The sequence below is a fragment of the Pipra filicauda genome, unplaced genomic scaffold, assembly GCF_003945595.2.
Source record: "Pipra filicauda isolate LSUMZ 115617 unplaced genomic scaffold, ASM394559v2 scaffold72_size3293161_pilon, whole genome shotgun sequence".
Taxonomy (NCBI): domain Eukaryota; kingdom Metazoa; phylum Chordata; class Aves; order Passeriformes; family Pipridae; genus Pipra; species Pipra filicauda.
The window spans coordinates 1,175,535-1,196,747 of record NW_024104898.1 but is presented as its reverse complement, the minus strand read 5'-3'; the positions used below and the strand labels follow the sequence as shown (position 1 = coordinate 1,196,747).

General features: G+C 38.1%; 1 protein-coding gene across 5 annotated transcripts in view; it reads right to left on the bottom strand.

Moving 5' to 3' along the window:
- The window catches only part of RASGRP3 (RAS guanyl releasing protein 3), a 62,467-nt gene extending 41,789 nt beyond the window's left edge, over positions 1-20,678 (bottom strand). For 2 of the 5 annotated variants that reach the window (XM_027735148.2, XM_027735150.2), the window contains exon 1: positions 6,509-6,590. The gene's annotated coding sequence lies outside the window, so the exon portion shown is untranslated. Of the gene's footprint in view, positions 1-5,054; positions 5,071-6,508; positions 6,591-18,038; positions 18,124-20,624 lie in introns of those variants that run through there. The other 3 variants (XM_039389488.1, XM_027735149.2, XM_039389489.1) reach the window with 3 other exon arrangements.
- Positions 20,679-21,213: the final 535 nt, after the last annotated feature.

Genomic DNA, 21,213 nt, shown 5'->3' with positions numbered 1-21,213 from the left:
GCTACACAAATATTCCACTTCCACAACCACAGAACACACTGCTACAATAGGACTTCAGAAAAACAAACCTTACCAAAACCCATAGGTTAAGTTTGCAATGCTCATGTCTTAAGATACAACACTAATTCTCTAAAGCTCACGTATGCCAAAGATTCAGCATTATTTGAAAAGCAACAAGAGCAGCTGCTGTGGCTGCAACAGCTGAGAGTCACATATTCCACCAAGTGTACTTCTGGCTGTGTAGATAAAACCCTTTCAGTCGATGGGTAGTATAATGCCAGTTCAGGCCACCCCAAGCAACTTGAAAGACACTTATTAAATTCACGCAAACCTGTTTGTTTTGTATTTATAGAGGAAACTCATAACTATTTACTCCTTAGCATATATTTATCAAATTTAAGGAGCTCATCAGAATTTCTTGAAGGATCTACTCAACTTCAATAATTGTTAAAAAATTAACAATGTGGCTATGTAGTAAAGCTAGCATGAAGTGAAAAATGTGGTCAAGTAAGAAGAGGTAATTAAAGGATGGAAGGCGTTGGGAAGATCTTGATTTAAAAGCTGACATAGAAGCTTAGGAACTTGTTTTCCCTGCCCCAGTATTTAGCATTAAAAGACTTACTACAGTCAAGTTTTCAAAGCAGCTCCATCCTTTTCAAGCTTACTTACAGGAGCCAATTATATTTCTATAAGCACTAATGTACCAGATAACCATGCCTAGGTCAAAGTTTACCCCAATTTCTTATTCAATACAGTTAAATCAGTGCAAGAATTCAAAAAAGAGCAAGTTTTGAAACACAGACAGGAAGTAAATTGCGAAAGAGCTTTTCCTTAAGATACATTAATCTGAAAACCACCTCTCTTATTTTAGTTTTGCAATCCTGGCTCCCTTTTAGTTCTAGGGCCTGACTCCATCGGTATGATTCTCAGCCTGACCTTTCACTTCTCACCTTTTCACCTTAGAAGGTGACTGCCTAGAGCTTGTAATCTCTTCCTGCATTTTCAATGTTAGAGTCCAAGTCAACAACATCAAGAAGCTCCCTGTTTAGGTCAGTCCTAAATTCTTTTGTGATCTGTACACACGAAACTCCTCTCTCTGTGTTAAGCATCCTTTAGTCACATCCAGCATGTCAAGCCTGTACTAGATAGGTGCAGCTGTGATGCCCAAGCTCTTTTCCCAAGACCTCTGAACACTCCTTAAAGCTATGAGAGATACAAAATCAACTCCTCCAATTAATGGAAGGATTTCAAATCTTCCATTATCTTGATTGAAACTACAGAACAGAATTACCATCCTCAGAACACCAATGTTACACGAAATAGTGAAGTTTCTTTGATCTGCATGGAGAAAGCAAGCAAAAGCATGACTATAATTTAAGGGGACGAGCACTCACTCAAGAAGAGGGGGGGAAAAGAAGTGAATTCTAGTTCCTGCCACAGTGCCTACTTAAGATAAAAATACATGGACAGTCATAAGGGAAGGGCCTGGAAACCAAGAGTTTTAGGAAGGGTGGCAGCTGTTCCAGGAAGTATGTGTTCATGAATTTGGTAAAGCAGAACATGAGTAAGCAAGCTAAAGTAGGCAAGACGTCTTTGGCAGAGGAGATTATTTTTAGTCTTTTAAGGAAGCTATTTTATGAACAGTGTGATAAGGCTGGAATGTAATGGCTATTCTGATTTGGATGACAAGAATCACTATATATCCAGACAGTAAGTTGACTCCAGCCCTAATTCAGCAAGGATTTGCTGATGTAATTTTCTCCACTGGTAATCAATAGTGTATTTGCATAAACTGATTTTTTTACTTCCCACTAGCAACACCAGAAATTTCCGAACCAGCTCTGGGTTCAAATACTGGGTCACCGCAGAACAAACAGAACTTACCAACTCATGCTACAATAACCAGCACCAAGATTGAGTGAGCCTAAGTGAAATACAGGTTACGAATGGAAGTCTACCTGTAATAATGCTATTTCAGATTAAGGAAATTCAATTTAGTGAGACCAGAGTTTAAGCTGGAGAAATGTTACATCTTTTTAAAGAATATGAACAAGAATATAGCATCACAACAAAGAATACATGCATGGTCATGTGTCAAAGGCAGCTTTATCAACACGTTTAGCAAGCACGCAGATACACCCTATATAAGTCATCTTCAATCTATTTGATGATATTGTGTATGACTTACTCAAATTCTAGCCTCTAAGACTGATTTCTACATAGAAAACCATCAACCTGTTTCAGGCACGGGGAGAAAAATACGCTTCAAAAATGATGGAAAATCCTTGTTCATCTCAGATATCCTGCTCCTGCACACACTTGCTGCACTCTGGTCTCTCCCACACAAGCCCACTGCTGCTTTGATTGCAATAGGTTTCCATAGAAGGGGGTGAAAAGAGAGGCAGTTTTAACAGCAGTGGAAGGAGTTGTATATGGAAATATGTCGGTATATATAACACTTTATATATATATGTCTATATATATATAAGTTACTGTATATTAAGCTTGGTATGACTTTTGTCATAGTCCAAAGCAGACGTACTGCTGAATCACTAATATTAAATTTGTGTTAATTTAAGATGATACAGTTATTTTCTGTTTGTGGGAACTAAATATATAGAGTATCTGAACAAGAATAGCACAGGTTTCACTAATTTTCCATATATGATTATGCCTGGCAGGTTCTTGAGGTGCTGAAGCCTTCTCCCCTAGCCTGAGAAACTCCAAATCATTAGTAAAGAACATATGCATAAATCACAGGTGGGGGAGTACTCTGTAGAGAGAGTCAAACCACTTCACCTATTTGAATGTGGTCAAGGGGAGAAGTTATTCAGAGAAGTGAGATAGCAGATGGCCACCAAAACAACCAGAGCAGTTCTCAGGGGTAATTGTGTTTTCTGCTTGCTGTAAACATCGTTCCTGTGGGTATTTCCACACTCCTACACTTTGATCCTGACCTCGTACACACTCAGAGGTTAGCTGAACTTTCTGATGGGACCTCTCATGAATTCAGCTCAGTGAATAGCTATGTGTTTGCAGGATTAGTCTTTGTATTTGAACCAGCCTCACAAAATCTGTATTGTTGATATTGCCAGTCTTGTAGCTGATATTTGTTTACCTTCATTACAAGAGAAAAGTTATCCCTTGTTGCAATATCTCTAATCTTGTGGTCAGATGGTTTTTAGGTATGTTATACTTATAAGCAAACATAATGAAAAAGTACTACTGCACTGGCTATTCACATTGGATAAAAAAAACACAGACAAAATCAATGAAGAGTAAAACCCAGAAGACCTGAGAATTTATTTCAGACTTTTTATTCAAACACTCAGGTATAAAACATTGCTATTCCTGACTTATAACAATCGGTCAACATGAAAACACTTTTGTCAAATTGAGCAGTGAAAAGTGAATATACCATAAATGTGTTAACAGAAAACATTCAGTGCAACTTGTTTAGAGTACCTGTACAAATGTACTGTAGCCAGGCCTGGACAGCTAGGAAAAAAAGAAAACCACAAAAGTACCCTTACAGTATTTTAAAAGTAGTTTCCTCTCTTTATTCAGGAACATCCTGGGAGTGGCTCCTCTGTATAATGGCATTTTCAACCAGAGAGATGGGCTAGCAAAACTGCAGCTACTTTTCAGCTAGATGTTTTGATATAGAGCAGAAATATACCCATTCAGAGAACTGCAAGGCTGCCCTGATCCTTTCCTCAGAGTAAAGGAAAAAGATTTAACAGGAACCTTACAATGCTGTCAGTGATATGGATATATATTGAGCTTCTGCAGAGGGACAGCAGTGCTCACACTGTTACTCAACCCCCTCTACCATGTAATAAAAAAAATTCCAGGATGAACACTTTCTGTTACATACTGGGCTTTCTAGAGACTCATCAATGGGAAAGCCAAGGGCAGAGCATTTCCCTGAATAAAGCATGTTAAAATTTAATTATTGTACTTCATGCCTATGCAGACCTGCCTCAACTTACATGAACATAAGGGGGGTGTATATTCAAAAAGCTGAGCATGTGTTTTTATGAGATAAGGATATTGTAAAATAGTATAAAAGAGTGTTGGTACAGAGGCTGTGTCTTCTGATCAAATGCAAAATCAGCGTGTGCCCCAGTAGTGTTCCATGACTGGTACTGCAGTAATAGATGTTGCAGTTGGAATTAATGAGAAAATCCAAAAAGTGAGGAGAGCCTGAAGACTGTAACGCACTAATTTCTCAAAGTATACTGTGTGTTAACAGAGTATTCCTACCAAAATGGGTTGGTGATAAGGATTGAAACAATTGCACCCTTGAAAATCTTATAATGTTGATCAAGTTTTCTTTATTTTATGGACAGAGGATTTAAAAGTCTAGTCATGAGCCTTGAATTTCATTCAAAATTAGGTACAGTAATGACAGCTGGAAGCCATAAATAAAGCAGAGTTCTTTATCTTACACTTTGCAGATCCAAGTGATGAGTTTTTCTCCTTGACTGTAAGCAACCTTAATAATCAACAGTATAGAGGCTCAAAACTAAGCTTTCCTACCACATTTCTTTGAGACAGTTCAGTTACCACTGCAACAATGTGTTTTCAGACATTATTACCTGAAGACAAGCTCAGCACTGCAGTTATCTAATGTTTACTATGTAATCACCACTTTGCCCCTTATATACCACACTTGATTCCCACAGCTGCCTGAGAACAAAATCAGCTGCACAAGAGGTACATATGAGCTAGCTCATAATCCAGGTGATGCAGAACCATATGGCTTTACATCAACCTTTTGCACCAACACTGGCACAGCAGTTATGCCAGAGACAGGGAAGAAGAAGTTACAGCAGGAATAGATTGAGCTCACATCTCTTTTCTGGTGGATTTGTGGTTTATCTTAGTTTCAAAGCACGTTCCTTCAACAGTTCTTTTCATCTGACTGGACTGTTTGTTTAACTGAGAACACTCATTACAAATACAAAGTACAATGTCTGGAAACAAGCACACTGTGGCATATTATTCAAAATGCCGAATGCCTACTATTCTGAAAAAAAACCCAAACTTACTCTGGGATCAGAATAAAAAGCAACGGTGGACCGGTTATTCTCTCTGCCCCACAAGGAATGGAGATGCTGACAGGCTGGAGGGGCCCCACTGCAGCCGAGGTTCTCAGGGGACTAGGAGCTCCTGAGCACAAAGCCAAGCACCTCAGGACCCAGTGGCCTGTTCCATTCGTGATGTTGCATGGTATCTGTGTGGGAGGGCTGCAGTGTAACCATAACTGATAGTACTTTAGTTCTTGGTTCGAAGGTAGTCTACCCTTGGAGACACAATCAGACAGGAAGCCAGGTAGACTTCTAATTTTGTGATAATTGAAACTGTTAACATTTTCCTATAAAATTTCTAATTAACTGTCAAAGCCATAAACTACAGTTTAAAAGAAAAATTGAAGTTTTCAGAGAGAAATAAAGTTTCCCTTTCTTATGTGAGAAGTCTTTGAATAAAGTTTATTCTCCCCACCTTTAAAGGAGGGACCGCATGCAACCTGTCAGTGTTTATGCTTGGACTTTCCTCAACAGGACCCCGCTGCTCTCTACCTCTGTCCTGCTTTAACCTTCCCCAAAGCACCTGGCATCCCTCAGTCTCATCACATATCAAGACCCATAACTCCTTCATTTGTTTGCATTCTTCATAAGTCTTCATCCAAAAAACCCTAATTCATCTCTATGTAAATAATTGATCAAAAGTTCCTTTTGATGTATCCCATACTCCAATTTTAAAAGAAAACTTCAGACTGTAACAGTCAAAAATTATCAGACAGGGAAATCAATCATTCATGAAACAAAACCACAGAAAATGCAAGTGTCCAAAAATAAATTTAATTAAGAACTTGGAGATATGTAGGAGACTCCATCCCTGTTTTTAGGGAGGATTTTTTTCAATCTTCACAATCTAATTATGCATTACCATCCAGAGTGACTCAATAATATCTTAATAAGTGCATCTTCACTGTCTTCCTGTATTTCTCCACTTCTACGTTTTTCTTTCCAAAAAAAATCTCTGCATTAAACCTCAAAAAGTAACCAGTCACAACCAACTTTTTTCAGATTGATCACACTATTTTGAGGAAGTACCTCTGTCAATTCCTTACATACATTCTTTTAAGCCAAACACTGAAATTGCTTTATACTCGTTGTATCACTACCTACCAAGAAAGGAAAATACAGTCATCATAAACAGCCTCCTCACTCCGTCATCTGAGTAAATAAGCACCATTTTCCCTACCTGGCTAGTATAAGGACAAAACACTGTACCTGCCTGGTTCCTGCAAGAGCAAAAACAATGCTGTTGTTAATCACAGATCAGAAAAATATAGGCATTCTGATCATGAATGACTGCTCATCGATGAAGTTTCAAAAATATGCCTCAACCTTAAGTGTTTTTACAAAAGGTCTAGGATGAAAATAGGAAAGCAGTGGCAGTTTAGGAAAAAAAATCAAAAACAGGGAAAATCACTTACTGTGCCTGGTTTTGCAGAGGTATTCAACGCAAACATCACCCTTCCTTGTCCAGCTGCCAAGTGCTAAAGCATGAAATGAGCAGCTGTTTCCTTCAAGCTGGGGCTGTGTGTCTTAACTAGTCACATGCCTCTCCTGATAAATCTCACTGCCGTGCCAGGAGGTTAGAATCTGAAGATCATTATTCCCCCTATTAGAAAATCCTTTTCATAACAGCAGCCTTTGCTAAAGCATTTGACTGGAACATGGTACTATGTGCTCCAAAACTTCTGGGTTTTTGTTAGTGTTTTTTTGGTTTGGGGGGTTTTTTGTTTTTTTTTTTTTTAGCTGACTAACACCAAATGCAGATAAGCCTTAAATGACAGTAGGGGCAGCACAAATGGAAAGTTAAACACATCCCTATTGATTACTTCAGGTTTGTTTCTGACTTCACATTTTGCTGTGTTTAAATATAGGAGTTTAAACCTAAAAATCCTAAAACCTCGGGAGCAAGACAATTTAAAATACTGTGGCATTCGAAGTGTCTTTAAGACCAGACTATTCCACAGATCATGAAAAATATGTGAACAATCCCACTTTGGGGGATTAGTTGTACTTCCTTAAGGGGCAACATTACTACCTTTAGTGTTTGGACAGTAGAGCAACGAATACCTTATTACTATTGGAGATCATTCTAATTTTCTTATCTAGCATTTTTGCAGCATGGGGCAAACATTGTATAGTCAGAATGTGATAGACCCTTTGAGGTGGGACTATTAGTCTAAACAGAGAGAGCAAAATGGGAAACAAAAGCATTCTTATCCCCATGTTCCCAGATGTAGGGCAAATGAAGGAGAAACGCTGAAGTCAAGAAAGGAAGAGATTTTGATGGAATTTTCCAGGGTTATACATTACTGAAATTCAGCTGAGGCTCAATGCCTAATTCCCTTTAGCTTGGTCACATATTTAAAGATATTTAGATATTTAAGAACAAAGGCATGCAGTCTATGGGATTTTGAGGGTAAGGTGTAAAACACAGTTTTCTGAATTTCTTAAATTCCCATCCCATGTATAGAATATACCATGCTGGAAGTCTAGCAGTACTTTAAATTGGGAAGACTGACAGGACACAGGCAATTGTCACACCTCAGTATAGGATGTAGTAATGGTATTTTATTGTTTGGTAAGTAATCCAGATCTTGCAAGACTGCGCAGTTCGGATTACAAAGGGGATTATAGGGTATTTTTCTGAAATACAAAGTGACCCATAGTTAGTGCTGCAACTGAGATTTGAACAAATTTAAGGAATTGCTCAGAGCCAGGTGTCTGTTGCTAAAATTGTTAAAATATAATATCATGTCTAGGCAGCACATTTGTCAGAATCTGATGAAATCCCTGAAGATGAGGGCTGCAGCAACAAAGGGTAACTCAGGTTGCTTCCTTTGACCTTAAACCAGCTCTTCATATTATATAAACTGGCACATGCTTACAAAACCATGCAGCCACCAGTGCTGCCAGCGTAGCCTGGAGCAGGGAAGAAGCCCTCGTGCTAATTACCCATGGCTGCTTTTGCAGGCTTCTCCTGTTTCTCAATACTCGGGGGAAACAAGTTTTCATAGGACAAACTTCTCATGTTAAATGGGCTCTCACAACCCAGCCAGGCATGGATGTACCCAGCTCGCTGGAGGGTCTCGTTGGCATCCTGAGAGGTGAAGGGGCCCCGAGTGCCATGGCCAGACCCACAGTAGCCCCAGCAGTCCCCAGGTCCCCATTGCAGCCGCCTCAGAACCCTGGCACTGGGGCCCTGAGATGGGGGCTCCTGCTTGAGGGGCTTGAGCTCAGCACAGCCTCCATTCTGTGTGGGTAAGTGGGTCAGTACAGAGGGAGGAGGAATGCCTGGGAAACAGCAGATGTTTGCTGCAGGTGTGCAGGTCCGTTTTGTCATGCCCAGCACAACCTGCTGGGCAAGATATCAACAAGCTGCTCCTCATGGCTGTCCTGGGAAGCGCCAAAGAGGATGTCACAGGCTGTGGGGTGCTGTGACCCAGGGGCCTGCCGAGGGGGCTTTAAAAGCGGAGGTTGTAAAAACTATGAATTTGAAAATGAGAAATAAACCCATGAGGAATGAGTTCATTTAAGTTTAGGTCACTAGAGGGAAGGTAATTCCAAAGAGGGACTGAGAGCTGCCCTGGCAGAACTGAGTTGGAAGCTCAAGCAGCCCCTGGGCACAGATGGCTGCTCACAGAACTGGGTATAAACACCCAGCCTTGCTCAGAGAAAGGAGAAGGCACTTACTGTGCTTTAGGGCATTGCCAATTGATCAAATGAGTTGCCTTTGATAAAAGCCATTTCATTTCCCCTAATAGTAATTGAGATCAAGGGTAACAGAACTTTATATGCAGCTTTAAAATTATTTCTAAATTTCTTTACAAACTTTGTTAGAAAATGACTCCCTTCTGATACTGAAGAAAACATGATTGAAATGTGTTCCATATCAATCTACCAGTCCACAAATACAATTTCTATTAATTCATCCATTTCTCTGATAACGCAATATCAACTGCACTATTTTGTATTTATCAGGACCCTTTAATAAAATTGATTAAATACCGGTAGTACCTGGGCCATTTGATATAACACACAGTACAATGTCATCAGTCTGCACTGAATAGCTATCTTGTTTTTATTTGGTAGTTATGCTCCATATGGGAACATAATTTACTGATAATGACTGAATGACAGTATTCCGCAAACAACTTGGGATACACTCCCTAAAGAGAAAAGGAGCCTTTGTACTTTCTGAAATGAGTAGACAAATAATTTTTTTCATGGCTCAGTAAAAAAATGCCATAAACCGATTGTGGTTTATGTGGGAAAAAGTTTATCTATCCTCATGCTGGACAGACAGTTTTAAGCCATCATGAAACAGAACAGAGAAATAATTTGGATACAAGTCCTGAAAATGAAGGTCTCAAAAGTTTTGTGGTGCGGGTTTTTTTCTTTTGTTTTGTTTTGGTTTTGTTTTTTTGTTGTTGTCATTTCCCTATTTGAAGAAATACCAACATACAAAAGAAGATAAGCTATTTAACGTAGATGTAATGAATTAAATGTTGTGGTCTTACACCTATCAGATGGCATCTTCTGTATGACAAAAGCTTTGCTGTTTGGTGCACAATAGTATATTGCCTTCTTTTTCTGTTGAGAAAAAAACTGAAGACTGGATTGAAAAGAGTACATTTTTTTCTATGTGGCCATTAATGCCTCAAATGAAAACTAAGAAATGAATCTATATTTTTCTCAGACATGCTGGGAGAAATACTGAAAAGGAACAACAAAAATTAGTACAGTTAGCAACGAATTGTGGTAGGGATATGTGAATGTAAGATTAAATTTTTAATGTCAAATAGTATGGGTAGCTTTTAGAAAAGTTTCAAGGATTAAAGAATGGAACAGTTGTCCATTTTGGTTTAGGTTGAGATCAAGAAGTTTTTTGCTTTTATCGATGTTGGATAAATGGATCCAGACCCTCTTGTTATTATAGGAGAGGCTGTATTTCACGGCTTCTTTTTAACTGTTGTTTCTCTTTTTTTTTTTTTCTAGACATACTATATCATGCTTATCTGTCATTTAATTAACTGTAGGTGTATTCATTTATAAATTGATCACTCAATCTCATCTCAACATCAATGCTCATCTCAACATCAATGCTTTGATGCTCATCTCAACATCAATGCTTTGATACTGTGCAGATTTTTGGACTATGGAGTTATTTTCGGCATATGGCAATTACGGATGGTTGCTTTGTGGGTTCCCTGAAAATGTCTTTTTTCTGTTAACATACTCTTCTGGAGTTTATGTAACAGGAGATAAGACTCTTAGGGGACAAAAATATCAGGTTATACTTACTGGAAGGCTGTAGCCATTTGTTTCCTAAATGGCTGCATTGCAGTTTGACTTCAGCCTTTTAGAATATATGGAACCCTTAACTAACAGACAAACTGCCTGGTTTGCTGGTCTACCACACAGCCCCAGATATTATATAGCCTTCATTATCAGCACAAGTGAATGAAAGCAGATCATGGAAGCCCTCACAAGACAGGATGTTTTATAAATACCTAAGTGCAATTATAAGGACTGCTATAAATAGTCTAACAGCTCGTACACAAAGCTGACAGCTAAAGGACATATAGGGGCATACAAAATAGGAAATTTTCCCGAAAATACTGCATGTAAGGCTTTCAACCTTACATTGCATTAATTCAGTTTTAAACATCCATAGGCTATGTTACATCCTTTGCAATGTAGGTCAATCCCAAGTTCTACAATACAATGCTCTAGGGGGCACAGGAGTACTGCAAATGCACAATGTACCTCCCCTTTCATAGTTAAGGGTACACCCTTAAGTGTTATAGTTAAGAAAGCAAGAGCTAAGATAAGTTATCAAATTAGGGCATCCCTAGGTATGACCCTTGAAATCAGTCCTGCCTTTATATCATCAGTTATGCGCCATAGGTGGAGCCTATGTATTAATAGAGAATCTGGAAATTTATAGTTTCTTCCTTGTATCAGCATTTGTAAGAAATTTTAATTATTAAAATTGTTACTGTTATTGTAAAACTACACTGATTTTTATTTCCAGCTCCCTTTACTTGGTTTTGTTTCACCTTGAAGTACAGAGGTGGACTGACAAATACAAGTTATTCCGCACTGCGAATGCTAAAGAGTAGTGGCATCTCCTTTACTAAGACATAGGGTTAAATTGTGTCATGCAGTCAAAGCAGGTGCTAAGGACCTCTTCTGTGGCAGTAACAATATACTCATGATTGTTTAAAAAAAACCCAGAAAACCAAAGCAACAAAAGCCATTCTCTGTCTATGATCAACTAGATTGAGTAGCTATATTCCACAGGGTGGATATGCTTATTTCAGAAACAGAGCTTGAAGAGTGTGTTCCTGTAAATCTAGACCTAGATGCAGTATCACCAGTAAGCACAAAACCAAATCTGTCATAAAGGCTGTTTTTTCCAATACTGTCTTGATTGGTCTGAAGTTGAAGATTTCTAAACAGACTGAGCATTTAGAAGAGATTTGTTTCCTAGCTTTCTCCAGCCATCCTCATTGCGAGTGATGCGCTGATCAAAGAGAGGGCATTGCTGCAATGATAAATGTACAGCGGCTCTCAGTTTTTGTTCTCTTTTCTGCATCTGGTAAGTTTGAACTAATCAGTAATTCCTTTACCATTTAAAAACCTCCAGGAAGTATGTGTTTTTCCACAGTTGGTGCAAATGTGTACAAGTGACCAAGGGTATGACACCAGCGTTTTTTTCAGAGCTCTTCATTACACCTTCTCTCAGACATTAAGTGAAATGATAGTTGCATAGAAAGTTTTCAAGTCAGTGAACATACGTTTTATAATGGATTGATTTCTGTTTTACAGAAAGTACCTAGATTTCTGTATTTTACTCCTCTCTCTTGTAAGTTCGACTGCTTTCAGTTTGTCTTATAGAAATCATCTCTGATTATGATTTTCACTCAAAACTTACATCAGAGAGAATGCTATTCTGCCAAATTTGCATTATACATAAATAGTGAAAAATGTTTTTTCCATTTTGTTAATTTTCATGAACATGTTGCCACCACTGACGTCATAGTGGTTCTTGGTTCTGAGAGTTTTTTCTCAGTGAGGCAGCACTAGCTGATACTGAGTATCTGGTATCAGCCTGAAGCAGTACATTCCACGTTGCAGCTTAACATAGTCCATTTGCATTGAAATTACAGGAGTGAAAACAATGGAATCAAGTAAAAGACGAAGAAAAGAGCAAAAAACCAAGCCCTGTTTCCTTCCTCTCCCTAGAAAAAAATGAATTTTTTTTTAACAGTTTCCATCAAAATATTAAAAATTAATGCACTACTCCCTTGTAGGGAGCACTTTAGGCTTGTATTTGCTCTCTAGAATGAGGCACAGATCACAAACACCTAACCTCATAGAACTGTCAGGCAGGATCTCCACTAAATCCAATACACAGAATGTTTATCAGTCTGGCTGTGTTATCAAGCAGCCTGTCTGAAATCTGATGCATTGCATGCAAAGGTCCCAGGATTCATGCTTCCAAGCTTACTGTGGGATGAGTGAATTTGGATCTATCTGTGCTTTCGGTACTCTATGAAGTACCCAGCCCAAAGATGAATGAGAAGCTGTTGCTTCTATGCTCATTAGTTGTGAGGAGATTTGCTTATTATAGTCAGAACACTTAATATTTTTGTATGACAGAGCCCCTTGGGGCCAAGGTCTCTATATATAACTGCTGGATTTATTACTCTTGTTTGAATCAGGGCCTTTCTCTGTTGTTAGTTCCAGTTTCATGTCTCTTAATGGTATGAGGACATTATCCTGCTTTTTTATCTTATTTATGGTTTCAATTATTGCTTAAGACAATTACCTTCTTACTCTAATAGTATAGATGTGAATGAATAGAACTATAATAGAATGATGTGCTGGAAATAAAGGCTGTGTGGTGGTATAAACCCACAGCATCATATGAAGGCAGTATGAAGGTTCCTTGTTTTGAGAGAGAAAGAAGAGAGTAGCCATGACTGGGAGGAATGTCAAGCAGCTTAGAAGAATTCAGCATTGATCCGCTCACTTTCCTCTTCCCATTTCTGAAATTGCAAAGAATATTTTGTAGTTCAGTTGAGGTTGAATGCTACTTCAGTTTTCCCTTTAGTAATGAGCAGGCTGATCTTTGAAGATTTATCTTTGTCTCCAGCCTCCCAAGATAATCCTGCTACGGTAATAATCCAAAACAACAATAAAGTACCATGCTGGAAAAATAAAGTGTGTTAGAATATAAAAGATTCTAAGAATACTGAGCTGTCTAAACAGAGATGCTGTACACATTAATTTTTGTGCTCTCTAACTCAAGTGAGCTACAGCTTCATAGCGTAAACTGTCATCAATCAGTTAGTGAGACAATGCCACACCTGTTAGCTTGACTTTAAACTCCTCCCCCCAGTCTCCCCAGCTGAGTTATTGGGCATATGGTTGAACCACGCTGCTCAAGCAGACTGCCCACAACACTTCGTATCATACTATAGCTGCTCCGGCTGTTTACCACGTTTGTGCTGTCTTGACCACATGGCGTAACTTCGTTGCAATATTGGCAACAGACTGGCCACTTTGCATTTTCGTTCCCTGGGAGATGTGTGGTCCTGCACTACAGAACTGTTACAGCAGGGTTGTGTTTTGCATTGTGCAGGTGCTTGAGTTCACACAGTCTCTTTGGGAGCCATTGTGATAAATGGGTCTGCAACCATTACTAGATGGGTGGTTGGGAAGGATCCTTTCAGAGATGATATCCAGTGTAGAAATGAGAACAAATTGCTGCAGTAAGTTTACAGAAGAGCTGAGAACTGAATCTACCTCTACGTGAGAGTCAGTGGTTGCCATTTTCCCCTCCTATGGTAAACTGGGACAGGCTTCTCCTTCCCCTGAGGTACCCCTCTGCTTCCCAGGAAATATTATACTAAGTAACAAGGAGACTACCAACCCTGAAACTCTGTAAATAGAAAGAAGATAAAGTAAAAAATACTTCTCACAGCCAACATGACTTTCTGTGCTAACCCAAGACATGAAGATACCTACATGGTTACTGACAAGGTGGGCTTGCACTCCAAGACACTCTTATCCTCCTGCTTTGTTTTTCAGTATGACTGTATGTTGTAAGTATTCTTCAATAACACTGTTCTGCTGCTATGCGTTCATGCAATACAAACTCATTATAACTGATCCTTGTAAAGGAGGCCCCAGGTGAAGTCTCTCACTTTTTCTCTTGTCTGTTGTTCAAATAGTAAGTCTTTTTAAACTGTTTGAACTCCCATCAACGGATGATAAGAGATTTGACAAATTAATTTTTGCTGTATGTCTCCGTTTGGTTAACATATCTGTGTTTCATCTGCTTCTGAACAACAGCTCCTTATTTTGTACCACAGTTTGCACATGGTCTTTGAGAAATGAGAGAACCAAAGGCAAAAAATATAACTGCACTTTGCCATAAAGATTGATTTTAAAGCAGCTTTTTTATTCATCCTTGGTTACACAACAGTACTCTTCTAGTCCACTAGAAGAGTAAGAAAGAAACCAAAATAAAGTTAATGGTTTTTTCTGATAGCACATAGACTTCTGGGAGAAACAGTCCATCTTCCACACACACATCGACCTTCACCCTTGTGCAGTAAGTTGGTTCAAAGCCTGTAACATCTAATTCCCATTTGAGGTAAGGAATTTGTGCCAACTTGAACAATTCTCACTTGTTGTGGGTCACTACTCATGCGTGCAGAGCATCATGATCTTCCCCTTAAACTTTGATTTTGAACGTAATGCATCCATATTGTTCTGTTGTAAGCAGACAAGCTTTTGAGTTTTGGATAAGAGGAATAGTAGAATTAACATGCTGTGTTTGAAGTCAGACTAGACGATCTAATCACTCTGCCAGGCTTTAAATTTTATCAGCCTGTTGAAATAATTTTGCTTGAAATCAATGGGTCTACTCATATGCTTAAATTTAAGCACCTGCATAAACACTTGCATGAGTCAGGATGTTATTCAGCACATAGTTATGACTTGGGTGTTTTAGATATTATCAAAGAAATGATGTTTTAGCACTAACATTTCTGTTGTGTTGAGCAACTCCTTCTCTTTGTAGGACTATTTTGATGCTGTCCAATATTGAATGTTGATTTCTTAATGTGTTTTAACTGGGTTTCCTTTTATGTTCCCTCTCCCCTAATTCAGCTTTTTGAGTGAGACAACTGAATACTGTACTTGCATTGACTGCCCCAAACAGACACACTTCTAAATCTCTGCTCTTTTTTTCCAGTAATGTTAGCGGGCCTGACTGTGACTTGGAGGACAAGGCTTCCTTGTAAGAGCATCTGGTAAAGTGGAATAGGGGCTTAGGGAGAAATTAAGATACTTACACCAGAGCAATTGCATGAGGAATAATAAATCTTACTAAACCTGAGCCAGCTTTTCATGAAAGCATGGCATGGCTTGTCACCCAAAGTGCATTATTTTTTAAGTCATGTGATTTTTCTTTAAGTCAGTCAGCTTTCCTGGAACAAGAAACCCATGCTGTTCACATAGTAGTGACAGCTGACTGAGGTATTTATTTGACAACCCTAGACTTCTTTATATCACTTGGCAAAATAATGTCAGGTTAGGAAGCCTGTGAACTACAACTTCCTTCTGGTATATCAAATTCTCGTATTTAATTTTTAGCATGGAGCTTTAATAATTGCAACCCTGTTAGTACCTGTGAACACTCAAAAGCATTTATACAGAAAGAATCTCCTGCAGAGTACTTAGGTCCTAGCAGGTGGTAAGATTTTATAAGGTGTAGGGGTGCAAATTTCATTCTAAGGCCTTCTGAAATGAACAGGACAAATCTCTCAGTTTGCAAACTTTGAACTCATGAACACGTGAACTCTTGCAGTTTAGAAACAAGTCATTTTATGTGTATGTTTATTAATAGTATTAATTAGGCATTTATTGAGTGCTACCTATAATATCTTTTCCATAGGAAACATTAAAGTGCATTAGTACATTTTTTAATCACCTCTTCCTGTATAATTACATTGTAACTGGCTGATTTGTAAATGATCTTCTCCTTATAGCTAAGGAATGATCTCTGTTTTGCTACATTCATGCAGTGATACCAGCCTTTAAAATAATGTGGTGAGTGCTGCTGACCTGAATAAATCTGAATGTTACAGTGTGTACTGTTGAGCTGTACTGCAGTTGCTGTGCAACTGACACCTCATGGAATGATTGTATTTATTTAACACACGAAATTGAAATGCTTCTTTGCTTGGGTGAGTATTGATCTGCAGATTTGCCTCCATTCCTTCCCTCTAGACTATGAGTTTTACAAAAGTTCATCTAGTAAAATGGTGGTTACCCAGTTTAATTTAAATTTTTAAATTAAAAGACTTTTTGTTTGCTTGTTTGTGCTCAGTCTTTGTGCAGGGGAATCAGTTACTGAAATTGAAGGCAAGGAATATTACCTGCATGAGAGCACGCATGCTAGTTACTGAAATGGAAGTCTGAAGAGCTTTCTCTTGCAAATACCTGTACAAGCTTCTAGTTTTACTACCATTATGGGTGTTTAATTCTTCACAAGAACAGGCTTATAATCTCCTAGAATTGAGAATTACTGTAAATAATTGAGTATTTTGAAATCAGACAAAGAAAGGCCTGATCCTTTTCATGGGCATGGACTAACATCTGCTTCATTGGAATTGCTGCTTGGCACCTCCCTAGATCAGGTTTTCAGCTGACTGCTGCTGTTTACAATTGTCCTATCGCAGCTTTTCACCTACATGGGTGACATCCTGCCTTGCTGTCGTCACAATAGCAGACTCTAAACATAATAGCATCCTATGGGGATACAGTAGAATAACAACACATCACACTTCCTTTTTACTCACCAGGAACTTTTTACCATAAACCACTAATACTAAACAACATCTGAATAAGAAATGAATAAGCTGAATGGCGTATACTTAGAAGTAATGTGTTAGCACAAATGAGACTAATACAAAGGTTTTTCTCATAGATCATTCAAAGATAGAATTTGCATGATGAAATCCTGAATCTAGTATACTACAGATTCTACTCTCTTGCCTTCAAATCACAACAGCATTTCCTTTGTTAGAAGTGCAAAGGACATGTTGGAAATTGAAGAAATCAAACACAATTTTTCCCTCTTAAAAGTCTGTCTTATTGATGATAACTCAGTGAATTAATATCATCTCTATACACTGATCTGTCTTAAAATGGAGCTTTCTACACATGCAGTCATGATAGTTTAACTCTGTATATTATCTGAAAATAAGCAGATTAAAAATTTCCACTCACATTCTATTGTCAGTTTAAATTAGACCTCAGAATGGCAAGATGTCATATTGCAATGCAAAACCCCATAATATATATGGGTATCTATGTATAGTATTTTATTTTTATGTACATGCATGCACACACACACAAATTACCTGCCATAATAAATTCCAACACTATAGAAACTTTCATGTGCTTTAGTTCTGGCTAAGTTCCTACCTTCAAATGTACCTCATAAAATTAAATTATTCCATTATAGATTATATACGTAAATACATATTACATGTCCTTCTCCCTCACTCTCTCTGTTTCTAAATCTTTAACCTATTGCAGTGTTGACTTCATATTTTCCTTCAGGGCATATATTTACCATCAACATTTCTCTAGTACTTAATCACAGATTATAAGATGAATATGACATAAGTGAGGAAAACAGCAAAGTTATGTTATGGATATATGACAAAAGCTTCTTTTGCTTAAGAAAATTTTGAGGAATCTGTAACTGAATTCAGATTTCTTTATCTAAAAATCAGACATCCTACCAAATTTTATCTAAAAGTCAGATGCCATTCCTTCTCCAAAGCCCATTCTTTTTTCATTTACCAGGTTGAAAAGACCTGGAGCATGTAGCAAGCAGAAACACCAGAAGGAGACACTTACCTTAATTTGATAGGTATCCAACTTTCAGCACACTCCTTTTTTGAAAGGGTTCTTCTCACAGTGTTGAGATGCTGAGGTTATTTGCTGCCCAACAGTGTCCTGTACCTGACTCTCATGCTCAGTAGCCCTGGCAGGGCCCTGAAGAGAGAAGCAGGACTGTGCTCTGTTCACTCCCAGCAGCTTCACTGAAGCTGGGGCTCTTTTGAGCTCAATTAGTTCTAGATTGTTTGGCTAAATGGCAACCACACTTCCTTCTATTCTTTCCCAACTTAGTTTTCCTGCCTCCAGTGGTGCTTTTTCCTTTCTTTGGACTATAAATAGGACTGCCACAACACAGTCTATAGCAGTAAGGAAGGCAGGAAATGCATTTAAACAAAGGAAAGATCTTAGGGTTTTTTGCCCTTCCCCACTAATATAAGTAAAAGAATTTAGAAAGATTGCTCTACAGACACAGTTCTCATGAGGAAAACACTTTTTCAAAAACATGCTAGGATGTCATCTTTCATACTCTACAAAAAAATGAGGAGACAGGGTAGCAATAGGCTTTAGTCTCTTGAGTAATTATTACTTCCTTTAAGTATTCAATTTTGATTAAATATTTGAAACTGGTGAGTTGGACCAAAGATATTCTTTGGCTTAGAAAAGAGGACAGAGGTGGCTAGCATGTTTTAAGAAGACAAAATATGTCTTATAGGAGGTGCAAATCTTTCATGCTTAAGTATGATATTTAAAGTCTATGAGTCATCATTTCATCTGAGTACTTTCTTCCTTAGTGAAACTTACCCTGCAGACTGGAAGTGTTTAAGCAAACTGTGTTTACATTCAGGAAAACAGGATTGTCATGCACGTATTCCATGAGGATGGCTGTGCAGCTATAGCTCTTGAATAGCAACTACACCAAAATCCTCAAATATGTTTTATGAATTAATTTGAGAAAAAATTAATTATTTTGATTTTTTTTAATCAGAACTTTCTGATTTAATTATTTTCAGTTTTAAAAACACATATCAAGCTTCCAAGGTTCTGTCAAGCTTGAAAAAAGAAATTAACCATTTTCAGTCAAAAAGAGAATATAGTATGGTACTTTCTTCTCTTTTTATCTCTTTGCCCTCTCCCTACATTTTCCACTGTCTAAGGTACATGTCTTTCCTTCACTTTATACAGATTAAGTAAATTGTTGTAAAAAACCTTTCTGCTGGTCTTTATAATGGTAGTTTCATGATAGAATAGCAGTGTGCTTACTGAAGACTCTAATGTATGGTTTGGGATTGGTGATTATTTTAGGGGGAAGGTAGAGACTTAAAAGATAGATGTTGTTCTGTGGACAAACAATTTTTCTTCTGTTTGAGATTTTTATGTGAATTATACACATAAGGGATCATGCTGAAAGGGGTGAGAGTTAAGGACCTGTGGCATTTAAGAAATCTGGAGAACATTAAACCTTTTATTTCAGTCATATTATCTAGGAAATTATTCTGATTATTAGCTAGTATAGTGTTTATGTATGAATTAGAAAATCTACTTTAAAGTTTGGTAGACTATGTGATATCAGAGCACATTATATAAAAGTCAAGAGCATCTTCAGGAAAGTCCCTGCCTTGTTGAGAACTTTACAAAGATCCTGTCTGTCACGACAGGAATGTGATTGCTTATGAAAAAAAAGAAGAGACATGCAACTGGTGTGTGAATAAACATTGTTGTTGATTTTTTGAAAACTAATAATAATAATAATAAAGCAAGATTTTCCTTGAAGGTGTTTTTTTTTAATAAAGTTAAACGAAAATGCAATGCTTCAAGCAAAATCAATAATTCTGTTTATAGAGGGAAGTTATGATATTTAAGATATTTTTTCCTGTGTTAATAATTAAAGTTTAAAATCTTAGGAAGATACTGATTTTTGCAGATCATGTACTACAAATCTGATAAAGAGGAGTATAATTCTTTGTAGTGAACAGTGAATCAAATACCAAATTCAGCTGAAACATGGAACTAGATTTTGCTTAAAAGATGATTGAAGGCAAGCTGCAGTTTTTCTGGCTCTTTCAGATCTTAGACCAAGGCCAAAGGACTGGCAGTGAGTGAAAGTTGATTGAATTACTAAAGAACACCTGTGGAATAGGCCTGAGCGTGTTTCTGTAAAGTTGATCTCTGCAGAATAACAGCACTGAAATGCAAAGCTGCTTACCAGTAGTTCATTTGTGCATACCTTTATTCAAATGTAGTTTAGTTGAAATCTTAAATCCTCTCAATGAGTTACTAGTGGTTACAGACTTAAATTTGCATCACACATTCTCTGTGTGCTGTTAGCACCAAGCACTGCCAGCGCCCTGGAGAGGCTTAGTCTTGAATAGCTACTTTCCTTGTGTCAGCCCAGAGCCAGTAGGACCCAATGGCATGAACCTGCTTACTCTGATTTTGGTGGTAGTCTTTCTTTCAATCACACGCATCTTTTCTCAATGTCATTCAAAACACCTCTAAACATTAAAAATAGAATACAGGTTAAAGCAGAATTTCTATTCTCTGTCCCACTTTGCACACTGGAAGAAACTGTCACCCAGTGTGCAAACTTTTTCACTCCCACTTTACCTTTGCATCTCGAGGAGAGTCTCTCTTGAAAGAGATCTTCAGTGTTTTCACTTCAGAGTTTCCTCTGGGGACTGATCAGGTAGCTAGTGGAGCCACAAGAGAGCTAGGAGCAGGGTGAGAAACAGTTGCTGAGGGCAGATGCTTGTCAGGTGCAGTTAATTTTTTCCTTGCCAAAGCAGAAGACGTGTTTTCTCTGAGAGCCCCATTTTTACTCATCCTTCTTAAGTATTAGCCTCTAGGACAAACAATGGCTGTGAGAGCAAATACAGAGTGACATTGTGTTGCCCAGAACTCGTGGGGATGTGTTTGGTTGCCTGGAATTCAGAGCATCTTGTCTTCACAGTTCATTTACATTCTGTGCCCTGAAAATACACGTGTGTGCATGTGTTATGAGCATAAACAAACTCTTTCTTTTCAGTGAGTTTGGTGTGTAAAGACAGCTTGTTCAAAGTAAAGGGAATAATGAATTCTTCACCTTAGAAAACTTAAGATTGAGCTGTTGCATGGCAGCATGAGAAAAGCACTGCTTTTTCCTGGACACCTCAGAGGGGTTTTGCACAAATAACATTGATTTCTACCAGTGAGCCAC